The sequence below is a fragment of the Biomphalaria glabrata genome, chromosome 14 (genome assembly GCF_947242115.1).
Source record: "Biomphalaria glabrata chromosome 14, xgBioGlab47.1, whole genome shotgun sequence".
NCBI classification, from domain to species: domain Eukaryota; kingdom Metazoa; phylum Mollusca; class Gastropoda; family Planorbidae; genus Biomphalaria; species Biomphalaria glabrata.
This window is the reverse complement of record NC_074724.1, coordinates 33,850,921-33,870,878: the sequence shown is the minus strand read 5'-3', so window position 1 is coordinate 33,870,878 and position 19,958 is coordinate 33,850,921. Positions and strand designations below refer to the sequence as shown.

At 39.3% G+C, this 19,958-nt stretch overlaps 1 protein-coding gene across 2 annotated transcripts in view; it reads right to left on the bottom strand.

The window, feature by feature from the left end:
- The window catches only part of LOC106078093 (insulin-like growth factor-binding protein complex acid labile subunit), a 55,237-nt gene that overhangs the window by 13,352 nt on the left and 21,927 nt on the right, over positions 1 to 19,958 (bottom strand). The window contains exon 1 of one of the 2 annotated variants that reach the window (XM_056010191.1): positions 7,170 to 8,587. The exons of the other annotated variant lie outside the window; for it this stretch is intronic. The gene's annotated coding sequence lies outside the window, so the exon portion shown is untranslated. Of the gene's footprint in view, positions 1 to 7,169; positions 8,588 to 19,958 lie in introns of those variants that run through there. 2 annotated transcript variants of the gene reach the window in all.

Genomic DNA, 19,958 nt, shown 5'->3' with positions numbered 1-19,958 from the left:
GAGAGGTCCCAGGTTCAAATCCTGGCGAAGACTGAGATTTGTAATTTCTGGATCTTTAGGTCGCCTCTGATTCCACACAGTTTTAATGTGTACCTGACAGTGACACTAACAGCAAAAGTAAAGGCGGTGGGTCGTTGTGTTGGCCACATGACACCCTAGTTAACTGTGGGCCACAGAAACAGATGACCTTTACATCATCTGCCCTATAGAACGCAAAGGTCTGAAAGCGTACTGAACGTAATTATCAGCCACAGAACGTATTCATCACCAATTGAACCTATCCATCACCAATTGAACCTACCCATCACCAATTGAACCTATCCATCACCAACTGAACCTATCCATCACCAATTGAACCTATCCATCACCAATTGAACCTATCCATCACCAATTGAACCTACCCATCACCAATTGAACCTATCCATCACCAACTGAACCTATCCATCACCAACTGAACCTATTCATCACCAATTGAACATATTCATCACCAATTGAACCTATCCATCACCAATTGAACCTATTCATCACCAATTGAACCTATTCATCACCAATTGAACCTATTCATCACCAATTGAACCTATTCATCACCAATTGAGCCTATTCATCACCAATTGAACCTATTCATCACCAATTGAACGCAGTGTTATAACTCCGCTCCCGCGCCACACTGATGGTGCGCATCAGAGCGCCATGAAACACAAGCAGTAGAGGACATGATACTAGGAAGAAGGACTGTTGTAGTTCCGGCTGCAGTGATCTGCAAGTTATTGGAAGTCTGAGCTGTCTTGACTCGAGAGAACGTCCTTTGTGCTATCTATGAACTGTGTTGAGGACCTGGGGCGGCACTGGGAAGTGTGGCGGTGGTCTGTACTGGTATATAGATAGAAAAGGACTGGTGATAAGACACTCTGGGGCATGATACCTGAAGTCCATCCCTTTTTGTATTGTAAATAAATACCTCGGCTATTATTACCTCCTGCCGTTCGTTGAGGGCTCCCCATAGATTTACAACAGTATTCATTACCAATTAAACGCATTGCACTTCTCCAGCTCTGGTGCACATCTACATCCTCGTCATTCGCTCCCAGACGACATTACCTCCCCTGTACTCTGTCCACTTCTGTGCATGTGTCCCCCCCCCCCCCTCTACATCCAGGCAGTTGAACATGCACACATAGTCGAATTGTATTCACGTCTGCAAAGTGTGTGTCACACCAAGTTCAACCAAGCGATAAAAAGGTGTGTGTCTTTTGAAGAGACCACCCAATTCTTCACGAACAATGACCGAGCTGTGCGTCGCTTCTAACCGTACACGACAAACCTTTTCAACGGAATCAAGAAAATAAAAAGTCCGACAGACATAAAAATAAAATCTGGTACAGAACGTTTAAACACTGAAATAAAATAAAGTAACGAGTCGCTAGTAATTCTACCCTCAAATATTCTTGCATTCCGAAAACGCACACAAATTATAGCGAGAAAAAAAAAGCGTTAACTCGTATAGTCGCTATAGAAAGCGATAAAGGGACAAAAGTATAAACATGGCTTAAAATGCAAGGAATAATATAACTATGAAGTAGTCAAAATATAGGCCAAAATAAGTAAAAAAAAAAAAAGTAAAGTTCCCCTTTCAGATCTTGTGGTCTATAGGGCAGATGATGTAAAGGTCATCTGTTTCTGTGGCCTACGGTTAACAAGGGTGTCATGTGGCCAGCACAACGACCAACCGCCTTTACTTTTCCCTAATGTCAGGTACCCATTAGAGCTGGGTGGACTCAGAGGCGCCCGAAGATCCCGAAATTAAAAATCCTAGTCTTCACCAGGATTCGAACCCCGGTCCCCGATTCGGAAGCCAAGCACTTTACCGCTCAGCCACCGCGCCTCCAGTCTATATAAATTAAGTTTTCTTGAGAAATAGAAGACTGATTACATTGGGGCAATGATGTCCAAACTTCGGTCAGCGGGCCATATCCGGGCCAGAGACGCGATATTCGGTCTTTGGTAACTCCTCACCACAGTGTACAATAAAGTATCTGACTGTTCCATTGGAGACGATATTGTGTGTGTGTGCGTGTGTGTGTATGTGTGTGTGTGTGTGCGCGCGCGTGCGTGTGTCGGTGACGCTAATCACGACAGACATTTGTGTCGAAAATTTATCTGGAAGACAGGCAAAAGAAAAAAAAAGTTGTGGGGCACCCAGTCCAGACCAGTCGGTATAGAAGGCCTGAAGAATGACCTACGACGTCGCAGCCGGCGGGCAGTTTTCACGAATAGAGCGTTACCAATCACAGGCCGTGACGCCAGACCTTTGATATAGCAACGAGCTTGGTCCAAACTATCAGTCCTGCACACGGTTAACTGTCTCTTTCCCCACCCCAAACACACACACACACAGGGAGTCGACACAAGGTCTGCCATTAATCAGACTAACTTTTGAAAGCAACGCTTCGTTTCGACCACAAAACAAATACGACAGAACGATACGTCCAGAGTTGAAGTCGAACACTCCAGTGCGAGCCTGTTCCAAGCTGTCTTGTTTTCCGATAACATTTGAACATGATCTCTGGATAAGTAATTGTTTGTATTTCAACCCATGTTTACTATTTGCCATTAGTGACACAGAAATAGCGTCTCTTAGTAATCCGATAATCATGATAGAAAACCGGAAATGGTTTTTTAACGTAGATTTGTTTGCGTTAAAAAAAAACAACTGCGGAGTCTTACAAATGAGATTTTGAAGTTTTGCAAAAAAAGAATTGGTGAATTTGTAGCTGGCAATGTCGCTGGCGACTGGCACAAAGGCGTTGTTTGGAGCTGATGTTTTGTCGCCGTGATTTGTTTTCAGTAAAAATCTAAAACTTAACGATGACGCCTTAGACCCCGCAGCGGGACTCAGGGCAAAGGTTAACCTTTCGGCTTCCAAACCACGTTAAGTTTTTTGGTCTAACGACAACATCAAAGGACCTTCAATCAACGAAAAAAAAAATTGCGATAGAAAAATCAATCAATAAAGACTCAATTACTATTTGGACATCGAACAAAACATTTTTAACTCTTTCTCTCCTAATAGACGAGACCACCGTTGATTTGACCTAAATTAATGTTTAATTTTATAAACTTGACTTTGTATGATATAAGAAGATATTGCATTTTCCTTAAATTCTACACCAAATACAATATTTTCTGATAACAAACAACAAAGCTATTTGAAGCTTAATTATTACAGGGCTAGTGAAAAAGTAATGAGCAAAATGTAGAATTCCTTCGAAACGTGGACAAATAATAACGGAAAGAGTAAATGTAATGTCAAAGTAAAGATTCTCTTTCATCATCAAACTCCATTAGAGTGAGGGCTTGAGAGGCTCAAATCCTCTCTTGCAAAAGCCCTGGACAGAAACCCTGCTGTCTTGCGTAGTGCATAAATGTCGCCACACAGGTCGAGAATTTTTTGGTTTCCCAGACCTGTCGAGACGGAGATCAGCAAGATTCTCTTTCAGACCTTACGACCTATAGGGCAGATGATGTCAATGTCATCTGTTTCTGTGGCCAGCGGTTAAACGGTTAACGTGAGTGTCATGTACCCAACAGAACGACCAACCGCCTTTACTTTTCCCCCAACTAAAATTAGAGCTGGGTGGACTCAGAGGCACCCTTAACTCGAAATTAAAAATCCGTCTTCACCAGGTTTCGAGCCCGGGACCAGAAGCCAAACGCTTTATCACTCAGCCGCCGCTTCTCTTTTAATGGCAAATTCTAGAATGATTCACTATTGTTTTTAATTATATTTTTTTTATATTAGGCAAAACATTTTTTAGGAAAGTGGACAAAATTGTATAAGAATTCTGGCAAATATTGTTTATTTTAGGAGACTATATTTTGTACTATATTTTTGAGCGCTACGAATTCTGATTATTGGGTGAGATGTGCAATAATGAAAACTAAAATACAAAGATATATAAAAAGTAAAAATATAATGAGATCTACGAAATGTCGCCATTTTTTGTGACAAAGGAAATATTTTATGAACAGGAGTTAATGCATTCACACCCAGCACTGCTATAACTTTACAAAGCATCTTATCTAATCTTATAAAATACAGACGTTACTTCAAAAAGAAGATGATAACGTTCTACGCGTCATGCATCTAGTCATGCATGTTGACTAATGACTTAAATTCTGCCAAGTCATTAGTTTTCCAGGCTGGAGACAACCCATTCCATGCTCTGATAGCACTAGGGAAGAAGAAGCATTTATACAAATTTGTCCTAGCATATGGAGCGAGGAATGTGCCTAGGAGGCATGTGTTAGTACCATCGCATCAAGCTTTAGCACCATCGAAGCCATTGCACAAATTTGCTATCAGTGTAACGACGTCATAGGATATTACATCACTTGGCCCTAGACGTCAACGCCTCTGAGTTTCAAGGTAGGGGGCCCCAACGCAAGGAAACGGATAGCACAGATACCAACCGATGCGAATCATTCCTGTATTTATCCAGGACAAAATGCCGTGAGATGATTTTTGTGAGAAGATTAAAGGAGATTTTTTTTCACCGCGCGGAAGATCAACTCGGATTAACAATAAACCAGAGGAAGCCGGCGAGCCGAGTTGTGAGGGGTTTAATTTAAGGGAACATGAAACTTTTTGAGCATTTTATTTTATTTGAAGAAAAACGTGTTTCGGAGTTTATTCTTGACTTAATAAAAAGAGACTTTGAGGTCCATATACTTATTTGAATACATGACAAGAATAGATCAAGGGTAAAAGGGACCCTTTTCAGACCTTGAGATCTAAAGGGCAGGTAGTTCTCATTATTCTGTTGGAGCGTTCAGATGACTAGACCAATATATGAGATGAACTGTGCAGTGGTTTCCTAATCAGGGAGCTCTCCATATAGTTTTCTTACTATAAGGGTGTTTTGGGTGCCAGTGTCTTGTTCGGGCCTATTGATGAAGAAAAAAGGGCAGATGATGTTAAGGTCGTCTGTTTCTAGGGGCGACAGTTAACGAGGATATCGTGGCCAACACAACGACCAAGCGACTTTTCCCCCAACTAATGTCTGGTACATATAAGAGTTAGGTGGACTCAGGAGCGTCCTAAAAAATCCCTAATTTCAAAATCTAAGTCTTCACAGGATTCGAACTGGACACCAAATAAAGTTGAGCATAATTTCTCCTTCGCGTTAAGGTTCGTTAAAAACTTCTCAGCCAACACTTCTTTTTAAGGAACGAAAAAAAAAAAATACATTCTTAAATCTTATATTATATAATACAGACGTTACTTCAAAAAAAAGAAGATGATTACGTCCTACGTGTCATGCATTCAATCATGCATGTTAACCAATGACCTAAATTCTGCTAAGTCACTACTTTTCCTGGCTAGCTCAGGCAACCCATTCCATGCTCTAATAGCACTAGGGAAGAAGGAGTATTTGTACTAATTTGTCCTAGCATATGGAACGAGGAATGAGTGTTTTTATCTTTGTGTCTTTCTGAGTATTTGATTAGATTTCGTTTTTGTATTTCATAAAATGTAATCCATTTGAAGCTGTATTTTTAGCGCCTATTACATTTCTTTCTTCTTTTTTTTTTTTTTTATGTAATCCTATATCAGAGATGAACACCGCAGTGGTTTCCTGATCAGGGAGTTCCCCATAAAGAGAGAGGAGAGAAAAGAGAGAGGAGAGAGAGAAAGAGAGAGGGAAGGAGAGAGAAAGAGGGAGAGAGAGGTAGACAGTTGTGTGTGTGTGTGTGTGTGTGTGTACAAGATGTGTGAGGATTGTTTAAAAGGAGTAGTTTATCCCACAATGAAGTTGACATGTTTAAAATACGACCAAGAAAAAGCAACCCTTAAGCCATCGTTAGTTTGAAATTATCTCCCTTCTGTCATCGGGGAATCAAGATAGATAATCCACTAACACAATGAACAAAGGTTAATCGATGAGTAATGTTTAATACAAACATAGACAAATAAATTGACAGTTCAGTAAAAAACTTAAGGACTATCGTATTTTCGCGCATACAACCCGTGTAAAGTATGGGGTTGGCACATCGGAACAATTTAGGCCATGTCGTGCCCGTAGTCCTAGTAAAAACAAGATCGTACAACCTGCACCCTTGTATACCCCGCATAAACAAAGCGTGACTTGCCGTAAACTACCGGTACATAAAGTACTATCCTCGGTACTTTTCGTTTTCTTGAGGTTTCAAATGTACAGTACATTTCACAACCACACAGCGAATGTATAAAGATCCACCGGTATTATATAGAGTTCCGTTATGCTATGTTTATGAGTATAATACATTGTGTAAGACCCGCACCTTTGTATACCCCGCACAGCTGCAATTCGTGGTGTAAACTTGTATAACCCGCGGGTAATATGTGCTAACATAAGATATAAACATTTCGGCCCTCCCCATTCTTAACAGCGCTATTTAAATGAAACTATTACTATGAGTTGGTTATATCTATGAGAACACTATACCAAATCTCTCTTCTAATTTGTTTCTGTAACTTATTGTTTGGGATTTATTAGTTACACATGGTTGTAAAATGTTTTACATGTTTCGGATGTTCCTTCAGAGTTGACGATAGTTTACTTTCTAGTCCAAACCTCCCGCAGGAGGATGAGGGATGGGAGCGGGCAGGGTTTGAACCCTCGACCGTCGATAAAACCGAACGACAGTCCAGCGCGCAAACCGCACGACCAGGCAGACATAACACGTCAAAGTCAGGTGACACAACATAGCAAAGAAAGTTGATAGAAATAAACTTGCAATGAAAGTAATAGAAGAATAAATTCCTTAAATCTAAAGAATGAAAAAAAAAAAACATGTTCCGGGTGTTCCTAGCCCAAACTTCCAGCAGAATAGCGGGGGATTGTGGCGGGTCGGGTTCAAACTCGAGACCAACAGTCCAAAGCGCATACCACACAACCAGGCAGCCAAAATATTTAAAGTGGAAAATCTAACATTAAATTGAAACCCTAACCAAAGTATCTAGATCTACATTATTAACTTAAACAAAATAATAAACGCTTTCGATGATGACTGCCGATACAGTTCAGAATTTAATTATTTCTTTTTTCTTATCAAATAGATCTAGAATTCTAGTTCTAGTGACAAAACCTTATCGTTAAATAAACTGTTAAAAAGTGTGAAAGACTTACAGAAGTGACTCATTATAGTCCCTTTAGCGTGGCACTTTAGAATCATAAATATCCCACACTGTTAAAAGTTTACAGCTTAATAGCTCGACCACCTGAAATCGCCTTGCGTCATCGCGGTCAAGTAGGGCAATAAAACTCTACACCATATCGCCCTGAGGGTGAGAAATCCTTCAGGAAGAAAACACACAGCTGACCACTTCAACGGTGAAAGTCACAATTAAGTTTCAAACTCTTGAGGCCTGGATGTATCCACTGTCTCTCCCTCTCGCAACGGCAAACGGATAGGATTTGAACTGAGTCAAGAAAGAGGGTCTCTTCAGCTTGATAGATTGAACATCTATTGTTTGCGCTTTGCCATTTATTACCCTAACTCGCCTTTTCACTACCGGGGGCGTTCTGCCCCACACCCCCCTCTCAATCACAAACCAAGTCGGAAGTCAAAACAAACTAAAAAATGGTTTTAGCCAATTATTTTTCATCGGCTTGATCACGTGGGCCGATTGTGTAATCCCGTAAGCCAATCAAATTTGTTTACGCTCTCTATTGTGTCCACGGAAGTGGGAGGAGTCGTTAGGTACACGTGAGCGAAAGGTAAAGAAGAGAAAGAGAAATGTAGAAACACTGGGTTTAGGTAGAGGGGAGAGGGGGGGGGCAGGGTCAAGATGTCTGTACACACAGAATAACAGGACAATAAAGGACGGGTTCATCAAAGCCATCCGGCCCTTCTCGTCATTATCACGATGACCCTCTCGCTGTGAGACGCCGACGGTCCGTTTGGTGAATGACCGCGCCCGTCCGGTCGCAGATTAAGAGCAAAAGACCTCTAACGATAGAGATAGCAGTCAATCCCCAGAAAGATGAAAACAAGCAACACATCCGCACACACATATTCACACACACACACACACTCTCAAGGAGGGAACAATCCAAAGTCCGAAAGAGGGACAACTAATCCACAGCGCTTTAATGATAGCGATAAGCCTCTCTTAGGTTGCGCCCCTTCCTTTGATACTCTCCAAACCCCCATTCTCTTCGTGGTAGATGTTTATTTTACGCCTGATTTAAGAACAATGTCGGACACCAGTGAAAGAAAAGCGAGGGAACTGAGGACGCCCATTCAAGGCTTTAACACATCATAAGAAACATACATCACAGGACCGCCCTCCTATCAAAACTGAACTCCACAATTTGCACAAATGCGATAAAACTTTATGAATACCCGCTTTCAATATCACCTCCACTTCCGGTCCAAACCTGTCCCGTTTTGTTGGTCAATATTTTAAATTCGAATTTTTATTACTTACAAGAGTAAACTAAAACAGGTCAGAAATACCAAAGTACTTGTGAAAGTTATCCACAAATTATTCCCGAAATCCCAGCACTGGTACATTGTAAGCCTAAAACAGGTCAGAAATACCTAATTACTTGTGAAAGTTATCCATAAATTATTCCCGAAATCCCAGCACCGGTACATTGTAAGCCTGCTGACATGAGAAAAAAAACAAAAAAAAAACGATTCATAAAAAACTATTTTATAAGCTTCGCGTCTTCTTCGCATTTTTTTCCCCTGTTTTTTTTTTTCTCTATTTTCAATCATATTTCGCACCCTTGTGTTTAAAAACCTTTTTTTTAAAGATGTGATTCTGGGTTTATTGAGGCGTTCAAAAAGTATGAAGAGGAACACGACGAAACAAAACAGTTTGATCTTAAAGCATGAAGTCGCTTGGTTGATTGACTAGCAATGGTCACCAGACGTGAGATGTTTCTCGTTCATGGAGGTGCTGTTTTTCACCGTCTGCTGATAATTCTAACTGGTTTAGTGTTATTACCTGTATAAGCAGATATATTGATATCTCGCGAATGGTTGCAGATAGGTAGCATAAAGTGAAACAGAGATTTAAAAATTCTTCTGTAAAAGAAGTTATAAAAAACAGCACTGAACAGGGTGAGCTCCCAAGGCAACAAATTAAACCATTACAGGACTTTGAATGTTTCATCCTAAGCCATTTGGGGGGTTATCGTGATACATTTTCGATTGAAATCAATATCAACAACGCTATAATTAAACTATATTAAAACACTACTTTGGAAATTAATTAATAAATAATAAATAGCAGAAAATAAAATAGAAACAAGAAAATTAAAAAAAAATACTACTTAAAAACAAAGATTATCTAACAAAAAGAATCGCTAATTACAGAAGATAGTAGGGTTAAGCTCCCAATCTGCTATATAAAACAAAAATGATTAGTTATGACTAATTGATTAACTAAGTGGTTAATTTTTGGATTGATTCTTGTATTGTCATCGACTCTGAATAACTGTGCACAATTTCAACTTGATTCGAGAATAGGAAGTGGGAGAAAAAAAGTGACAAAACGTAATAAGGGGATTAAATCCATATATACATCCACATCTCTCATCAAGTAACACCTATTCCGCTTATTTCAATATAAATTAAAATAAATGATCACCAATAAATAATTAACTAATTAGTTAATTATTTGATTGATTCGTGTCTTGTTGGGTACAATGAATAATTGCGCAAAGTTTTAACTTGATCCGTGAATGGGAAATGGGAGGGAAAAAAAGGTGTTCAAACTTTTTACCAGAAGGACAGACAGAGTGATTTGATAAAAAAAAAAGGAGTCGGATGTATTTAGTATGAATGAAAATGAAATCCTTACCCAACGCTTTGATTTTTTATTTATTTTTCTTTCTACTTTTATATATAATTGATTTTTATTTTATTTATTTTAGCTATTTATTATTTTACAACCACTTGTGAGCCAAATATTGAATGTATGCGTGTCATGCTTTGGCTTTACCATTCATCAAGAAAAGTCACACATAGGTCTAGTGCCATTGTTTACATACCCCCCCTCCCCGTACAATCTCCACATAGCTAAGTACATTCTTTGCATAAAAACAAAATTAATTAAGACTAATTAATTAAAATACGCTTGTACCACTAGCGAAGGAGCTTAGATTATTGATTTTTAAAGCGCTAAAAAAGTTCACAAAATGGATCATAAACAATTTAAATTACATGGCTGCTCAACCTTTTCCGGTTTTTCTGTCCACCGGATACACCAATTATCTAGCTAGTTAGAGTTATCCGCCATTTGGTGAAAATCTTCAATTAAGTGACAAAATTAACACGTATGTGTCTTCTTTTTTTGTCGGTATTTCGCTGGTTGCCCTCAACAGTAAGACATGATTGGGAATACACATTTAGAAACGTCTCAGAACATTGTTTAACTCCATAGTTATTGCAGCGTGAATGTGGTGCTTGTTTTAACTCTTTATCCCCTTAATTATTTCTCCACGTTCTAACAGAATTGGTCATTTTTCACATTTGTACATTCTACCTTGTTATGATTAAACTTCCATAACATTTTTGTTTGTTATCAGAAAAAAAGTTACTTTTGGTATAAAATAATAGGAGAATGTATGCTCTTTTTATATAACACAAATTAAAGTTTATAAAAAACAGACAATGTAGTTTAAAGATGTCAAATCAACGATGGTATCGTTAATTAGGAGGGAAAGAGTTAATATACTGCTCTCACGTTCGTGAATAATATTTTTTAAAAACATTTTTAGGCTTATATGCACAAGGACTTAACTTTAGGTTATTGAAATCAATACAGTTCTGCTGGCTTGTAATGAGACTCAAAAGTATATTATACATATTTGGACACATAGATTAGGTGAACGTCTGTATGCATAAATAGATCAGACAACTTGAGACATCTTGATAATCATTTACTTCAGATACTAAGAGACAAGAGGAGATAAACATACGAGATAAAATGATAAGATAAAATAATATAAGAAAATATCAACAAGATAAAATAAAAATGATAAGAAATGAGAAGATCAGATAAACAAAGATAGGATAACAAAGATAGGTTTAACAAAGATAATAAAAATATAATTGTAAAAATATATAAAGATAGTGACAAGATAGAAGATAGAAAGAGGATAAAAGATGTAATGGGATGTATAATGGTTTAGAATGGCAATCTATATTTAAGCATGTCTCAAGTCTGACTATTCATTCTTTTAAATTCTCAAACTTGCATTTAACTGACATTCTGTCATAAATGATAATTTAATCTTCACTGGACGCTCAATATCCAGACATTGCTGTCTGGAGATTTTTAGGGCTGAACAAAGTGAACACCCACAAGATTAGAAAGGACTAGAATTCCCCGTTAAAACGAATCGATGCCCTGCCACAGGTAGCCCATAGAGTCTTCATTGATAGGGTATAGGGATGCACGCAGTTGGGTGCGTTAGATGTTTCCCGACGTGGTCGTGTCCCCTGCTGGGAGGGTCAATGAACAAGGGCGTTAAGTTGGAGGGGTACTGATAAACCGCTTGGTGATTATCCCATACCGCCCATCGACAGTAATTTTCTTTGAACACCCCCCCCCCACACACACACACACACAATGTCAGGTCGAAGCAATACTAATGACCATACGGTGCGACCAAGGGAGTGAACACTTCCATCTTTAATAGTCAATTGACAGTTCTCTACTCTTGAAACTCATCAAGGCCGGACTTCACGGCGGGGTCCCAACACGCCTTTCCTTTTCAATTCGTATCTTCTAACGATAACTCCCTTCAAGGGGGGGACTAAAAGTCTTATGTCTGAAGTGCCGACACTGAAAAGGCGGCTTTCTCTTTCTATCGCATAGATTTCTCTATCCCGAAAGAAAAAGCAATGAAGCAGTGTATAGACAAGATGAAGCCTTATAGGTGCGACCAAGCGTACAGTTGAAAATGGGAGACAACCCATGCGTGGTGAGTGAAAACAGCCAGTCAAATAATACGACTATACAGCAAGAGTTGTCCTCCCAAACCTGTCGGCAGGCGGGAACAAAACAGGAAGTTGGCCAGTTATTTATAGACAATCAGGGCTAAATCATAAGAACGATACATGCTTGAGCATACTGCATCATATATATATATATATATATATATATATATATATATATATATATATATATACAGAGAGAGAGAAAGAGTAGACAAGGTCGGCCCTAACAATTTCGGGGCCTTGTGAGAAATGGCTTGAATGGGCCCAGTCTGGGTAGGGATAAGGACATTAAATGAAAATTAAGATTCGTATCAGAAAAAAAAAATAAGTTTTTTGAATTATGAAATCTGACAATGACGTTGTTTTTATTTTATTTTTGTTGTTGTTGTTGTTGTTTTTTTCGTGCGTAGGATTTGGAGTTTTCCATATTGAATGACATTCAAAAATGGCAATTTTTGTCTATTTTTCAGAAGATTTTTTATGAGTTTTCTGGAAATTTTAATAATTTCATGAGATTTCTATGAGCTCCTGAAAAAATCGAGAGGCCAAGGCAACCCTATTATAAGAAGGCCTAATAAAGATTTCATTTAATTATTTACATTTAGAATTAGCGCGGGGCCCGGGGAAGTGCGGGGCATAGGCTGCAGTGGTGTGAAGCCGGCCCTGATAGTAGAAATTTTATTAGCATCCTGCAATCATGAACTAGACTAACAGTCACTCTACGATAGGATTGAGACTCGGTAAAGGCCAGCAACATTTATTGTAGTTCCTTTAACAATATCCATTTACATAATGTCTTATGTCTGCGTCAGTATTGCCCTCTGACAGGTATTAAGTATTGTAACTAGGAATGTGCACGATCTCGAACTGGTTCGCGTGGTCAATGTTCAACATTTCTTTAGTTTAGACCACAATTATTATCATTAGTTTTCATTGGTTTTGTATAGTACGTGCCTCTATAGCAGTGTTTACCAAACTATGTTCCGCGGAACTTCCGGGGGGTCTGAATAGGTGTTCCACGACTGCTTGAATAATTAACTAGTAGGCCACCGCGTGAATAAATCTCTTTAAAAAAATCAATGTGTTCCTCTAAATACTCGAAATGTGCGATGTGTTCCTCTAAATACTCTAAATGTGCGATGTGTTCCTCTAAATACTCGAAATGTGCGAAGTGTTAATCTAAATACTCGAAATGTGCGAAGTGTTAATCTAAATACTCGAAATGAGCGATGTGTTCCTCTAAATACTCGAAATGTGCGATGTGTTCCTCTAAATACTCTAAATGTGCGATGTGTTCCTCTAAATACTCGAAATGTGCGAAGTGTTCATCTAAATACTCTAAATGTGCGATGTGTTCCTCTAAATACTCGAAATGTGCGAAGTGTTAATCTAAATACTCGAAATGAGCGATGTGTTCCTCTAAATACTCGAAATGTGCGAAGTGTTAATCTAAATACTCGAAATGAGCGATGTGTTTCTCTAAATACTCGAAATGTGCGAAGTGTTAATCTAAATACTCGAAATGAGCGATGTGTTCCTCTAAATACTCGATATGTGCGATGTGTTCCTCTAAATACTCTAAATGTGCGATGTGTTCCTCTAAATACTCGAAATGTGCGATGTGTTCCTCTAAATACTCGAAATGTGCGATGTGTTCCTCTAAATACTCTAAATGTGCGATGTGTTCCTCTAAATACTCGAAATGTGCGAAGTGTTAATCTAAATACTCTAAATGTGCGATGTGTTCCTCTAAATACTCGAAATGTGCGAAGTGTTAATCTAAATACTCGAAATGAGCGATGTGTTCCTCTAAATACTCGAAATGTGCGATGTGTTCCTCTAAATACTCTAAATGTGCGATGTGTTCCTCTAAATACTCGAAATGTGCGATGTGTTGAATTAAGGCAAATGTTTAGGAAACAAAGCTTTGAAGCTTAGAACTCCAACGCTGAGGCCTCTGACCAGTATTAGCATTATCTTATCTTATCAAATTACAGACGTTACTTCAAAAGAAAATATAGTCACGTCCTACGTCCTATCCATGTGTTAATCTAGCCCATACCACCATGTTGGTTTTCTTGGGCTGATTCAGGCAACCTGTACCATGTTTTAATGGTGCTAGTCAAGAAGGAGCATTTTTTACGAATCGTTCTCAGCATATGGAATAAAAATATGTCTTTATCGTTGTGTCGTTCTGGGAATTTTAATAGCTATTGTATTTGTATTGAAGACTCCATAAACACTTTAATCTCGTTTCAATTGAAGAAAGAAAACGACCTTTGGAAGGAAAAAAAAAGCATCGTAGAAATACATTACCTTATCCGCTAATCGAATCAATATTTGCTATCTCAATCTTAAAGCTTGAAATAAAGAAAGCAAAACAGATGGCTTGATTGTTTTGTTACCAAGTCAAACAAGCCAACTGACATCTGAATCACGTCTAGTCCAGAGCGTAGATGGGGTATAGGGCGCCCAGCATTCAGAGGCGGAGACACCTCAGATAATATTGAAAATAAAAACCCGGAGGTCCGCAGATTTGAATCTGTCAGTTAGGTCAACACAACCTTGTCACCAGCGCCCCCCCCTCCTTTTTTTTTCACCCCCAGGGGACAACGTCCAGAGAAGTAAGAGAGGAGCTAAAAGTTGAGCGGCGATGTGATACGATCACGTGAAAACACGGACACGGTCAAGCTAACTTGGACAAAGCTGACCCAAGGACTTACTCGGACGATGTGGCGCAACGGCAGACGTGAAATGATTAAGAGATAAACTAAAAGAAAGAAAGATAGTCAGGGGTAAAATAATTTCGAACAATAAAAGACGCGGATGAGTTTTAGACGCTGCCCTTTTTTTTATAACGGAAAACGGACAAACGCCATTGTTACACTGTAAAAACAAACGGGAAAGTATACTCTCAAAACTAATTGGAGGCTGTAAGTCTACTCTCAAAACAAATGGGAAAGTGTACTCTCGAAACTAATTGGAAGCTGTAAGTCTACTCTCAAAACAAATGGGAAAGTATACTCTTAAAACAAATGGAAACTTTGCTCTCTAAAAAGAATTTAATTTGCCGATGCAGACAAGTCTATATACTTTGTGGTATAAAATGATTGCTAAGTACATATTCGTCTTGCTGCTCGGGCCGAGGAACGTGTCAATAGATGAAATCAAACTTGCCACAAAGTCCTATTACATTTGACTTTTTTAATAGTTCATCTAATAATAGTGAGACCTTTGTTTTTAATAGTTCATCTAATAATAGTGAGACCTTTGTTTTTAATAGTTCATCTAATAATAGTGAGACCTTTGTTTTTTCGGAAATGGGAGTTCAATTGTAGTCATAAGTTGAAAGACGGGCTCAGGCGCCAATTGAAATGTTGCTTATGAAGATGTGGTATCACATTGAATTAAGTCAGCTAAACTTTAGGATGCGCAGAAGCGGATGTAACCAAGGGCCCCCACCTCACAGAGACAAGGAAGGATAAGAAGTTAGGAACATGAGACGAAATGGAGGCGCGGTGGCTGAGCGGTTAAGCGCTTAGTTTCCAAGCCGGGATCCGTGGTACAAAAAACTGGCGAAGACTGGGATTTTTAATTTCGGGATTTTCGGGCGCCTCTGAATCCACCCAGCTCTAATGGGTATCTGACATTAGTTGGGGAAAAGTAAACGCGGCTGGTCGTTGTGCTGGCCACATGATACCCTCGTTAACCGCAGGCCACAGAAACAGTTGTCCTTTACACCATCTGCCCTATAGACCACAAGGTCTTTACTTTTACTTTCCCTAACTAATGTCAGGTACCCACTAGAGCTGGGTGGAATCAGAGGCGCCCAAAGATCCCGAAACTAAAAATCCCAGTCTTCACCAGTTTTGGTAGAAGACAGATAAAATTTTGCAGAAGACTTTTCACAGACATATCAGCTATATATATAAAGATATGTACGTGCGAAAGTATCAGAGTCAGTCGAAAAAAAAAATATATAATTATTGTTAGTTCTTTTTTATATCGCTGATAAAGCAAGGAAGACAAAAAGAGACTCTAAAACATAAGCATAACTCCCTCAAACTAATGTATCAAGGCTAACGTAGTGAAGTCCCTTGGTCTGTGTAGACGTAATATCCAAAATGAGTCTATTCTGATACCGCGAACACCTGCTATTCTAATCCCGAAAAGTCTATTCTAACACGGTGTCGACTTGCTACAATAATAATCCAGATGTGTCTATTCTGATACCGCGCAAATCTGCTACAATTATAATCGGGATGAGTCTATTCTGATGTTCATCATAACTTCAAAGGGGGGAAAAAAAAGGAACACGATAAATTATAATTCTGTCATTACAGACAGCAGACAAACAGATAGATATGTATGTACAAGCCCCCGATATCTGAGAAATCATTGTTTCGGGGCAAGATCGGAGCGTTGTTTTACACAAAGAAGATAACACCAGGGGGCGCTGTGGTAAACTGCGGTAACGCTGTAAGCTCGGAATGTAACATAATATCCCCTTTGGCTGTTGAATATTACCATCTCTAAGGGCAAGCACTGCGTTTCAACTATTCTAGAGCAACAAAAGTCATAATTGGATGTTATTTTCACAGTTTTTCTAACCCCCCTTTTTTTTTCTATCCAAGGGCTTTAGAGCCTCGGGCGTTTTTTTTTAAAGGGGGGGAGGGCGATACTAGACGGAGGCGTGGTCTTGGAACGACGGCGCCCTGCGGTGTCCCTGCGGGGCAAATTGATGTTTGCTCTGTGCTCAAAACTTCAGATGTGGGATACGCAACGCCACCGAGGTACAGTTTAGTCCACATCTGCAAAATATATATATTCTACATTTGAATCTATTTGTGCATGTAATTTTGAACAGGTTCAAAAAAGTGGTGAAATCACGTGAACCGCGTAGACATGCTCCATATATTAGCCAGTTCTGTTACGTGTCTGGGGAAGGGGAGGGTGTGCCAGGGACTCCACAGGACTCTACTGCTTTATATTGATATATATAAGAATTAAAATGATTCGAGATTGGTATCAGTTGGGCGAATGGCGGCCTGGTTGTGTGGTATGCGCTTCGGATTTATAACACTATGGACCTATGGTTCCGAGTTTGAGCCATGTCCCTCTGCCTCCCTGTCGTCCTGCTCAAGGTTTCGACTAGGATGTAATTGTGGGAAGCGTGGTCGAGAGGCGTGGACGGAGGGAACTTGGCTTGGCTTGGCTACCTAGAAGGGGGCTCGAAGTTCGACACCCTGACTCGGGCAGAGTTGTGTTTACTGAGCGCCTAAAGGCAGCACGGAAAAACCAGCTTCTAGATAGATACCCTTCCCCCCCCCCCCCCCCACTGGTCCACAAATGAGATTGGGCCAAAGCGCTCCGAGCATGCTATAAGCATGAAAAGTAGCGCTATATAAAAGCTATAAATATATAAATATAATAATCTTGATTTTCGACGGAACAGACAGAACGGTTAAAACAATAAGTCCAAAATGATACGTGTCAGCAGTTAATAAATCGAAAGACGGTCTTTTTACAGCTCATTCTGTCTGTTTGGTGCACGTCATTTCTCCCACAGCCAATCTCGGATCATGCTGAATATGCTATAGGGTATTCCCAATTACATAGCCGTACAATGCACAATGCAAAAACTCTCCTATAGAAAACTAAGTCTCTAATACAAAAAACGTGACGTCTATCTAAATAAAAATTTCCAAACTCCTCTCTCTCTCTCGTCTAAATCAAAAATAATCTTCACACATTATATAAGCCCCCTCCCCGCCTATTATTCACGTGAACTGGTTGGCCCGAAACCTATCGTTAGAAAAGGCCTGAACACTGACCTGCAACGTCACAACCTGTGAGCAGTTTAGACCAATAGCTCGTTGCCACATAACAGGTCTCACACTTTCATAATGGTCAGCCTCCTAGTAAGTGGGGGGGGGGGGGTCCACTTTGCAAAATTTGCCCCCAGATTTGCAAAATAAACAAACATGGATTGTGATAGGACAGGGGAGGAGGGAGAGAGGACGGAAAGAGGAAGGGGAGGGACGGAAAGTGAGGGCAAGAGAAAGAGAAAGAGAACGAGAAAGAGAAAGTGAAAGAGAAAATGAAAGTGAAAGAGAAAGTGAAAGGAAAAAGAGAAAGTGAAAGGTGAAAGGAAAAAGAGAAAGTGAAAGTGAAAGAGAAAGAAAAAGAGAATGAGAAAGAGAAAGAAAAAGAGAAAGTGAAAGAGAACGAGAAATAGAACGAGAACAAGAAAGAGAACGAGAAAGAAAAAGAGAAAGAGAAAGAGAAAGTGAATGAGAAAGAGAAAGAGAAAGAAAAAGAGAACGAGAACGAGAAAGAGAAAGTGAAAGAGAAAGAAAAAGAGAAAGTGAAAGAGAATGAGAAAAAGAACGAGAACAAGAAAGAGAACGAGAAAGAAAAAGAAAAAGAGAAAGTGAAAGAAAAAGAAAAAAAGAAAGAGAACGATAAAGAGAACGAGAACGAGAAAGAAAAAGAGAAAGAGAAAGTGAAAGAGAAAGAAAAAGAAAAAAAGAAAGAGAACGAGAAAGAGAACGAGAACGAGAAAGTGAAAGTAAAAGAGAAAGAAAATGAGAAAGAGATAGTGAAAGAGAAAGAGAAAGAGAACGAGAACGAGAAAGAGAACGAGAAAGAGAACGAGAAAGAAAAAGAAAAAGAGAAAGTGAAAGAGAAAGAGAAACAGAAAGAGAAGGAGAGGAAAAGGGTTACACAAGTGAAACAGAAAGAAAAAAAGAGGGGGGGGGGGCAAGAGACGGAGAGAGAGAGACTGACACTTGACACACACACACACACAAAAACGACTGGAATTTAGCCAGTTGTCCTCTATTACTGTCAATACTCTCTTATTTCACTAAGCCAGCGCCCCTTGGATTATCGGCTGTTACGTTGCTCTTAAGTTAAACCCAACTCTGTATATCTAAGAAACGCTCCCGCACTGTACAATCAGGTTCTAGAATTCGGGTGACAGGACCAACCTTTTTTTGGGTATTTTTTTAGATGAGTGAGTGTTGTTGGTGGTGAATTGATGTGAAATATTCTTGGAGAAAATGTAGTGTTTGTGTGTAGGCGTGTGTGTGTGTGGGGGGGGGGGGGTAGAGTGACGAGAGAAAAAGGGGGGGGGGTGCTGTTCGGTGGTGGCCAGGTTAAAGTGCAACATGTCAACAACGAACATTTTGACAGGATGGGATTAAGTCCACACAAAAGTCAACACTGAAAACTAAAGCACGTGTACTAAGTACCATAAACGTCTGGAGCTACCTGTCGAGGGGAAACAGCAAGTGGAGGTGGGTACGTGAAGGGAGAGCACTGAGAGAAACCATGCAGGAGAGAAGAGAAAGGGGCGAGAACACTTGCCGCAAAATCACTTTTTTTTTTCCCGATAAAATTACATATAAAATTGTCCCTAATTTTATGAAACGACCTCCCTTTCAAAATGAAATAAATTTTATGAGAAAAAAAAAATCTTCCATTCATTTATAAACTGACCAGCTTTATGACACAAAAGTTATACATATTTTCAGCAAACTTAGCAAGTTGTAAAGTTCCAAAAGTACATATAAATTGTCTCAAAAAACCCACAAAAGAGGCACATAAAGTCCAAAAAAGAGGCAAAGAAAAGAGGCCCAAGGATTCCTATGATGATAAAGCTAAAACTGAATAGCGCAAATTCTGAGGTTTCCTTTAAAAAAAAAAAAAAAGAGTACCTAATCCTTCTCTACCAATAAATATATTTATATAGATTACACAATTTCAGATAGTAGGCAATATGCCATGGTCTTCTTTTTTGTTTATTTAAATATTTTCGTTTTGATTTTCTTATAGTAATCAATAAAAGTTGTTGTTGTTTTTTGCTTTGTTGTTGTTTTTCCTTTTTTTCTTGGAGGGGGAGGAAGGGACGAAAAGAGAAGGGGGCGTCTTGGGTCGATAAACTTAGAAAGTAC